General features: G+C 38.1%; 1 pseudogene; it reads right to left on the bottom strand.

Moving 5' to 3' along the window:
* Window positions 1-412: 412 nt before the first annotated feature.
* On the bottom strand, window positions 413-1,675 carry LOC149242901 (chaperone protein dnaJ 10 pseudogene; annotated as a pseudogene).
* Window positions 1,676-9,672: the final 7,997 nt, after the last annotated feature.

Below are 9,672 nucleotides of genomic sequence, written 5' to 3'. Positions count from 1 at the left end.
TAAATGAAATATTTCAATACCAGTTAAATAAATATGATGTAAAACAAGTTTAAAAAAAATTATAGTTAAAATATTTTATTAGTGTATTGCTCAAAGCCAAACATGGTATAGATATATCTTACTCTTTGATGTACCAAGAATTGAGAGAAATTTAATATATTAAATTGCAAATCTCTATTCAAATTTTGCATTTGATTCCTCTCGACTTATAAATTTGTAAATAAATCTATATTAATTTACATGTTTTGATAAATTTAGAATTACTTAAATATATGTTAATTTAGTTATGTTTTATTTTGTTTGTGAGAGTAATCTTCATCGTTAGAACTTACGTTAGAGTTATTTAAACAATAAAATTGGATATGGATTCCATTAAATGGAAAAAATTAAAATGGTTTTATTGGAACATAAATTAGGTTGGAAAAGCCTTCCCTGCAAGACCTTTCCAAAACCGTACAAGGGAATCCATTGATTGACTGAACCACGATCCAATTCTACAGCCCTCAGAGAAAAGTGGAGCCGTGCCGGGATGATTCTTTGGTAATCTATCCGGAGAGTTTGCATCACTTCTGCGATCTTCCTTACCAAACCAAAGAGAAGTCTCTTTTTCTGGAATTCGATCTTCATTTTCTAGTTTTGCGGTTTGGAAAATCTTTCCCAGAATCTTCAGACCCTTTGCTCGAATTCGAAGTTCTTCCTTCTTGGCACTCTTATCTTGCAACACCATCCGGCACACATTTGAGAGGGTGCCTTCAATGTCAGGCACATTTACTTTCCAAAGTGAGTTCACAATCAATTCTCTGTTGGACTCTAAAAATGCTTCCAAATCAGCTTCACAATAATTCTCCTCTGTACCCCACTGCTGTCTCCGAAGTGAGTTTATATTCAATTCTCTGTCGGCCTGTGAATTTGCTTCCAAATCATCTTCAAAATAATCCTCCTCCGTACTCAGCTGATGTTTAATATCTTCTACTAACCCTAGCAGTGCAAAAGCACCTGTTGCTGCTGTGAGTTGGGATTTTAAGAAATGAACTTTGCTTCTGAACCATTCAGCTATAAATGGCAAACCCAAATATATGGCCTTCTTTCCAAGTTCCTTTGACGCTTGCCTTTCATACATGTAACCAATTGTCTGCAGCATATTACTTCCATAACCTGCAGTGCCCAGCAATTGAGCCTCAGATTTAGCTTCTTGTATAAAACCTTCCTTGTCACCTTGTACATACAGATTAAGGCGATCTTTCAAGATCTGTGTAAGTTTTTCTTCTCTTTCCTTTTGGACGCCCTTCATACTCTCTTTTAGTTTCTTGATATCTGTCTGTCCACCTTCAGTAAACTTATCAAAAGCAAACATTGAAGCCATTGCAAGCTGACCTATATAGTCTTCAAATAAGTCGCTTCCAAATAGCATAGCAAAAACTGCCGCTGGCTCTATCATTATTTCCATTGATACACCTGCCTTTCCGTGTGCGTCATATGATGCCCGCTGTGCTGGATCACTGAGAACTTGGTACGCTTCTCCTAATACCTGAAAATTTTGTGACGCTTGAGGATCATTTGGATTTTTATCAGGATGAACTTGCCTAGCAGTCATGTAATAAGCTTTCTTGATCTCTGTTTCAGTGGCCGTTGGGCTGACTCCTAGCACGTCGTAGTAACCTATCTCCTTAACCATTTCTAAAAATCTAGAGCAGATTCAGATGGGAAATCGATGTCTTCCCCGAGAACAGCTTGTTCAGAACGCTAGCAATGGGTCTATTAAGGTAGTTAGTTTATATCAAACACAAAGATCCACTTATATTGTTTTCTTGTAGACAGAAGTGAAGAACACAAAGGTCGGTTCGTATTCGAAGACGATTAAGAATTATTAACATTGTGATTACGTATTATATTGGTCAATGATTTTTTATTATTTTTGGGCCATATATTATAATTTTGGGAGATTTTTTTGGTGAGAATTTTGGCTCTTCATTTTTTTTGGAATTATTTATCCACATTATCAACATAAAATGTCCGTATACACGTAGTTATTGACTTCATAAGTTTGAAGAATGGTGTTAGATTTAAGTAATACGAGGAATAAGTAAATTCATAAAAATATTTTAGAAGAGGGTTTTAGAATTTTAATATAATTCTAAATTTATAAAAATATTTTAGAATAGGGTTTTTGAAGTTTAATATAATTTTTAATAATTATTATGTAGATGGTAAGATCTAATTTTTATAAGATATTTTAGAATATTTTTAATAGTTTACTTAAATTAAAGAATAAGGTTTATTTTTAAAACAATAATGTTTTTTTTGTAAGAAAAATGTTATAGGAAATTAGTTATGATTTTTTTGGGCATTTTTCTGATTCCTTGAATATTTTAGGATTAAAAGATATGGGCAAGGTCAAATAATTGACCTAGCCCATGTCCTCAAACCCCATAATATAATGAGAATCCACAATCCACCTAAACTAAAGGGAATTTTAAGAAGATGGTATTGATAAGCCATAGTATTGTAGCAAAACCTATTTACAAATTCAGAATTTCTACTATTGAATCTCCATGATTAAGAATCTTGTTGTATATTTTTTAAAATTTTATGTATGTTTAACTTATAGATTGTTTTCTTTTATCAATAATTACAAAGTAAGACTTTCCTCTTTGAAAACAATTCCACTAGATGCCACTCTATACTAGTCTGCAGCATTGGATGAGTGTTAGACGATTGAAATGGCTTGAGCTCTTGGATCCCACCCTGAAGTTTCAACTGATTCCTTGGTTTACGCCAACTTGTTCAACCTATATCCTAAAATGAACTTCTTGTGTTATATAATCATTCCCAATCCGTTACTCCCAATCTGAGTAACGTAGCGAATGGTGTAATGACTGCCATGTTCAAATGGTCTAATGATTTCCTTGTTGTGTCCTATTGTGTTCCAGCGAAATCGATTGAGAAGAATTAAAAGGACCTTTCAGAAAACGTGAGTTTGATGGCCTCAACAATCGAACCTTATTTTTGCTTCCGTTAAGAGAAGGACCTTTACAAAAACGTGAGTTTGATGGCCTGCAGAATTGGACATTCAAACCTTATTTTTGTTTCTGTTTAAGAGAAGGACATTTACGAAAATGCGAGTTTGATGCCTTACAAAATTGGACAATCGAACCTTATTTTTGTTTTTGTTTAGAAGAAAAAATACCATACTGGCCAGTTCTGTTGGGTAAGTACAAAAGTCCTGGGCGAGACGGATGGCCAATCGAATTCTTTCAGCACTTCTTCGACTTGTTCAAAAATGATCTGCTAGGGATGGTAGATGCCACCCGTATGTCAGGACACATCAACAACGCTCTCACAACAACATTTATAGCGCTCATTCCTAAAAAGGAACAGTCTGATTCTTTTGCAGACTTCAGGCCAATTGCATTGTGCAATATCCTCTTCAAAGTTATCTCAAAGATTATTGCCGAGAGATTGAAGCCGATCCTCAACTCTTTCATCAACAGGGACCAATATGCATTTTTAAAACACAGAAACATTCTAGATGTCGTCGCCTTGGCCCAAGAATGCCTGTTCTCTGTTTCAACAAATAATTTTGATGCAGCCGTTTTCAAGATTGATCTGGCGAAGGCGTTCGACTGTGTGGACTGGGGTTTCCTCCGCATTCTTCTAGCAAAAACTGGTTTGAAGTCTCAAGCTATCAACTGGGTGATGGCCTGCGTGGAGAACGTCCAATACTCCGTCATTATAAATGGATCCCCCTCGCCTCCCTTTCGAGCTGAAAGAGGACTCCGTCAGCGATGCCCACTCTCCCCTCTTCTCTTCATTTTAGTTATGGACACCCTCAGTACGCAGATCAACCACGCAGTGGCTGAGCATCGATGTGTTCCGCTAAAAATCTGCAAGAATATCTATCTTTCCCACAATTTGTTTGTCGATGACATTCTAATTTTTGCTATGCTTTGTAAATCCAGCTGGTTATGCATTTCAGGTATCTTCCAGAAGCTCCAGTCTGCGGTGGGCTTGGTTATTAATACCACCAAATCCACTCTATATCACAATGACACAAATGTCGAGTTGGCACAATGGATTGCCGATCTTTTCGGTGTCCAAATGGCATCAATCAAAGGCGGTTTCAAATACCTAGGCTTCTTCCTCAAGCCAAAAGCGTACAGCATCCAGGATTGGGCCTGGCTGGTCGACAGGTTTTACCAAAAAATCTCAAGATGGGAGCTGCGCTTTTTATCCCTCGGTGGCAGACTCATCCTTGTCCAATCCGTCCTCTCCCGGTTGGCGGTCTACTCGGCGCACCTCTTCTTCCTGCCTGCTGCCATTATTCGAAAATTGGTTGCTTTATCTGCAAATTTCTTATGGGGAGGGCGTTCCCATTTTTCAAAAATTCACTTGGCAAATATGGATTTAATCTCCAGACCGAAAAGATCGGGCGGTTGGGGTCTCTTGCATCAGCGGTCTTTTGGCAGAGCCCTTCTCTGTAACTCTCTTCACAGAGGTGTCTTCGGCATCAGTAAATGGAGTGACATTATTAATCAGAAATATTTGAAGGGTCGTTCCATCGTTTACTGGTTCAGGGATAAGTCTTTTGGCTCAAAAAGGGGGTCCTCTATCTGGCTCGCATTCAGGAAGATAAAGGACCTCTTTTTTGCCTTTCTCAGATGGCGCTTCTCCACCGGATCAAACATCCTCATCGGCATTGATCCTACTGTTCACGACATGGAAAAATCACTCTCCCCCGATCTGCTTGCTATTCTTCACTCCCGGGGCCTGTTCACATGGGACAAACTGATTTTGTCATGGTCTTCTTCCTTGCGAATCTGGAAGGACGCCGATACCCTTGGATTGCCTCATGCGCTACGACAGTCTTGGGAACTGGCAATAAAGCACTTTAATGACATCAGAATCAAGAAGACAGGTTCTTATGATGAATTGACTTGGTCTAAGAAGAACTCATCTCTTCCTATAAGAGTCAAGGATTTATATGAAGCTGCCTCATCATCTCTTCCGGTACAACCCTCTCCACTCTTCCCTTTCAATTTCTGGAAAGTATCTTGCCCGCTGAAGGCAATTTTATTCTCCTGGCTAGTCTTCTTCAACTGGAACCTCACCTGGGAGGTCCTCCAAAGAAAGGGTTGGTCTGGACCGAGCAGATGTGTAATGTGTGGGCTTGCGTCTGAATCCAACGACCACATATTTTTCCAGTGTCCAGCATCAGCTCTCATCTGGCATGATCTATCTTCAGCTCACGGGTTTTCTCCACAGGTTTTCCCTTCAGTTCAAGAGGCGTTTCGGTGGTGGGGCGCTCAACGCCCTCTATGGAAATCCTTATTTATTTCCACGTGTTGGTGCCTCTGGAAATGGAGGAATGCCTGTATTTTTCAGGATTCCAAGGTCCCTATCAGCTCCACTTTGATGCATATTTCAGCTATGCTCGAGCCCGCTTGTTAATGATGGCTCTTTTTCTAACTTTTTGCTTCTTTCCCCTCTCAGCCTCTTTTACTGAACTATGTTGATCCTTTTTTACTGTCTCTCCTTTTCTTCACTGGATGTCTACCTGTTTTGTATTGATTTTGGGTCTACACATATGATTTTATTATGATCTCCATCGGAAATGCCCAGTTTCAGCTTGAATCAGGCTCCAGCTTTCGTTTCTGGCCGCTGATATATTTTGGTTCACATGTAAATGCTCATTATATTTACTTAATATAATACTATGTTGATTTTTTCCTCTGAAAAAAAGTACCATGACCCTATCTTCTTAGCATTTTATTAGGTTTCTCTAGGCATTTCATTAGAGTTTTCTTTCTCTTTATCAATTTTGGCTCAGTTTTTGACTTGCAGTTTTTGGGTGGCTGTTGTTTACAAACGTGGTCACTTTTATTGGCCCACAATATTTTGACCTTGATTATGGAATCCAAACACCAGTTTTGTCCTTTGTTGCCACTGATCCAACTCTGACATCATACGCACCGATGGAATATATGGAGCAGAGTGGTTATTTTCGTAATGGATCCACTGCCTTTGCTTTCGAATAAGTAACAGATCCATTCATTGATTCTACAGCAGTGACTGGTCTACCGCTTTTGCATGGGAATAAAGAGGCATTGTTTCTCCAGCATCAAAGTGATATATATATATATATATATATATATATATATATATATATATATATATATATAGGTCCATATGTCCACCAGCAACAGAGAAAACCCCAGAAAAGGTAGTTACATCTACAGCCATATTGGACAAAAATTGTTGAAATGGTAATTTCAACTGCCTTATCATTTCAGAAAACCGCCATGAGTTCCCTACACCGCCTTTCACCAAGCGATGGTTTTTCTCAAACGGCAGCAATCACATTCACCATCCACGCGTGTCCACAGCAGATTTCCAAAACAGCATTTTCCTTGGAGCATAAAGGTCGGTAAATAGCGCCGTGCGATATTGTCTGTCAACTGTCGGATTAGATCAACGGTTGCGTACAAGCCTGCACCATATGGACTTGACGTGAAGTAAAAGTTTCATTTTGACCACTAGTTTTTCCTCAATAATGTAATTAATGAAATTTACGACTGTTGGTAGAACGTAGGTAAAGTTTTTAATTTTAATGTTTTTCTTTTTTACTCATGGCAGTATGGCACAAGAAAATGTATTTTTGTCATGTTTTTGTTGTTCATTTGCATATGTAATCTAAGGGGAAGCACGCAGAAGCGCAACTGTAAGTGTTCATTTGCTGAAAAAGGGAATACGCAGCAGCGTAAACATATTATGTTTTGTTGAATATGAAATGCATATGCATAACAGCGCGTATGTATTGAAATTGTTTTTACACACAACAGTGTAGAATTTGAAAACAGAGACATAGTAATTTTTTCTGTGGAACTAAAGCGTTCTTGGAGAATCCCTCTGTGAGAGGAAGAAATTTGTAACAACAATTGTTTTTATTAATGAAGAAAAGTTTTATTGTGCATGCGAAACACTCTCTTCCCAGAAAACAATTTTAGCTTCCCTGTGTTAAGATCCTGTGTTAAAAATAGAGCATTTTCTCTTCTGTTCATTTTTCTTTGGAATCATCAGAAATCCCCAACATGGTATCAGAGCTTGTCTAGGCTCTTTGAAGGTGTCAAAGAAGCTGAAGGAAGGATTTCTTGTTGAAGCAACTTCTCCAGCGGAGTGAACACTCAGTCAAGGTATTTCTCAAGATAGTTTTTGTGTTACTGTTGAGAACAGTAAGCTATTTTAATACACAGTGAAGTATTTTGAAGCATAGTTAAGAGTGCAAGAATGGCTGAAGCCAGCACTACCATGGGTATCTGTAATACTCAGCTCCCACAATTTAATGGAAAAAACTATGATTATTGGGAAATAACTATGAGAGCCTTGCTTGCTTCTCAAGACTTATGGGAATTTGTTGAGGACGGATTTGAAGAACCAACGGATGAAGATGAGTTTAATAATTTAATTTAGGTAGAGAAATATCGTTGAAGAGCTATAAGAAAAAGGATTCTAAAGCCCTCTTCTTTTTGTATCAAGCAGTGCATGAGAGTGTGTTTCCAAGGATAGCAGCAGCCAAGACATCCAAAGAAGCATGCCAAACTCTCAAGATAGCCTATCAAGGCATGGAGAAAGTGAAGACAACAAAACTACAGTTGTTGAGGAGAGATTTTAAGACTCTCTGCATGAAGGAGTCAGATAATATTAACTCATTCTTCACACATGTGATTAGTCTAGTCACACAGGTAAGGTCTCATGGAGATATTCTTGAAGAAATGAGGATTGTGGAGAAACTATTGAGGATCCTACCCTCAAGGTTCGATGTGATTGTCACCACCATAGAAGAGACAAAGGATCTCACAGACTTCTCAGTTGATGAACTACATGCATCACTGATAACACATGAGCAGAGATTGAGTAGAAATGAAAACTCATCTCTATAACATGCCTTTAAGACCCAGATGTTCTTTGGAAGAGGAAGAAGTCAAGGAAGAGGAACCAAGAGAGGAAGAGGCAAAAGCCAAAACAAAGGTCGAAGAAACATTTCAACAAATGCTCAAGAAAGAGGCAGCAATCCAAATCAGAACGAAGGCCAAGGCAACAACCAACAAGGTGGACAACATCATGCTCAAGGACAAAGGTATGATAAATCCAATGTCCAATGTCACTATTGTAAAAAATATGGGCATTATGCAAATGAATGTAGGAAGAAGCAACATGATATGAGTAATAGAACTAGTGCAAATTTCACTAGAGAAAATATCAGCGAAAATAATTTGTTTTTAGTTTGTAATATGGCTGAAGAAAAGAGTGAAGATGTATGGTTTCTAGACTCCGGTTGCAGTAACCATATGACAGGAAAAAAAGCCCTGTTTTCTATGTTAGATCAGAATGTGAAGTCACAAGTCACACTAGGGATTGATAATAAAGTTTCTGTTATGGGAAAAAGCGAAGTAAAAGTTTTAACAAAGAAAGGTGAAAAGAAAACCATAGTAGATGTTTATTATGTTCCTGGAATGAAATGTAACCTCTTAAGCATTGGATATCTTGTGCAAAAGGGGTACAATGTTTTCTTTGTGAATGATGTATGCACCATCATGGATAAAACACCCAGCAAACAATGTATTGCTAAAGTGAACATGACAAGGAACAGGATGTTCCCTCTCAAGATGAAAGCAGATTTAAAAAATAAAGAAGAAATAGCAGCAGTGACACAAGAGGCTTTCCGAAAGAAACCAAAAGATGAAAAATGGTTGTAGCACTTGAGTTTTGGACATCTCAACTTTGGAGGTCTTAATTTTTTGAATAGAAAAGGGATGGTAAGAGGATTACCATTGATAGAGAAACTAGACAGCCTTTGTGAAGGTTGTATCTTGGGGAAACAACACAGAGAAAGTTTTCCATCTGGGAAAAGCATAAGGGAAAAATCACCCTTAGAGATTGTTCACTCAGATTTATGTGGACCGATGCAAACTCCATCACTTGTAGGCAGCCACTATATTCTAACATTTATTGATGATTTTACTAGAAAAACTTGGGTTTATTTCCTTAAGAACAAAAGTGAAGTGTTTGAAAGATTTTGCAATTTCAAGGCACTTGTAGAAAACCAAAGTGGGTTGCATATCAAAGTCCTAAGAACTGATAGAGGAGGTGAGTATATCTCCAAGGAATTTCTACGTTTTTGTAGAGAAAATGGAATTCATAAGCAGTTTACCACTAGGTACACTCCGCAGTAAAATGGGGTTGCCAAAAGGAAGAATAGGACAATCATGGATATGGCAAGGAGTATGTTAAAGGCAAAGCATTTGCCAAATGATTATTGGGCCAAAGATGTACACTGTGCAGCATATATTTTGAATAGATGCCCTACAAAAGTAGTCATGAATAGAGTGCCAGAAGAAGCATGGAGTGGGACAAAGCAAGGAGTCCCCCACATGAAAGTTTTTGGATGTGTGGCCTGTGCACACATTCCAGATCAACTATAGAAGAAGTTGGACAACAAAGGGGAGAAATGTATTTTCATTAGATACAGTGAGGAATCCAAAGCTTATAGGTTGTATAACCCATCCACCAAGAAGCTTATTGTGAGTATAGATGTTCAGTTCATTGAGGAGGAAGCTTGGGATGGAAGCATAGAGAAAACAGTGAATGTTAAAAACTTTATGTCACATGATGCAG

The sequence above is a fragment of the Pinus tabuliformis genome, chromosome 8 (genome assembly GCF_031772625.1).
Source record: "Pinus tabuliformis cultivar Carrire ecotype Pingquan chromosome 8, CPIR1, whole genome shotgun sequence".
NCBI classification, from domain to species: Eukaryota; Viridiplantae; Streptophyta; class Pinopsida; order Pinales; family Pinaceae; genus Pinus; species Pinus tabuliformis.
Note: the sequence above shows the minus strand (reverse complement) of the source record. Positions and strands in the feature narration are given on the sequence as shown.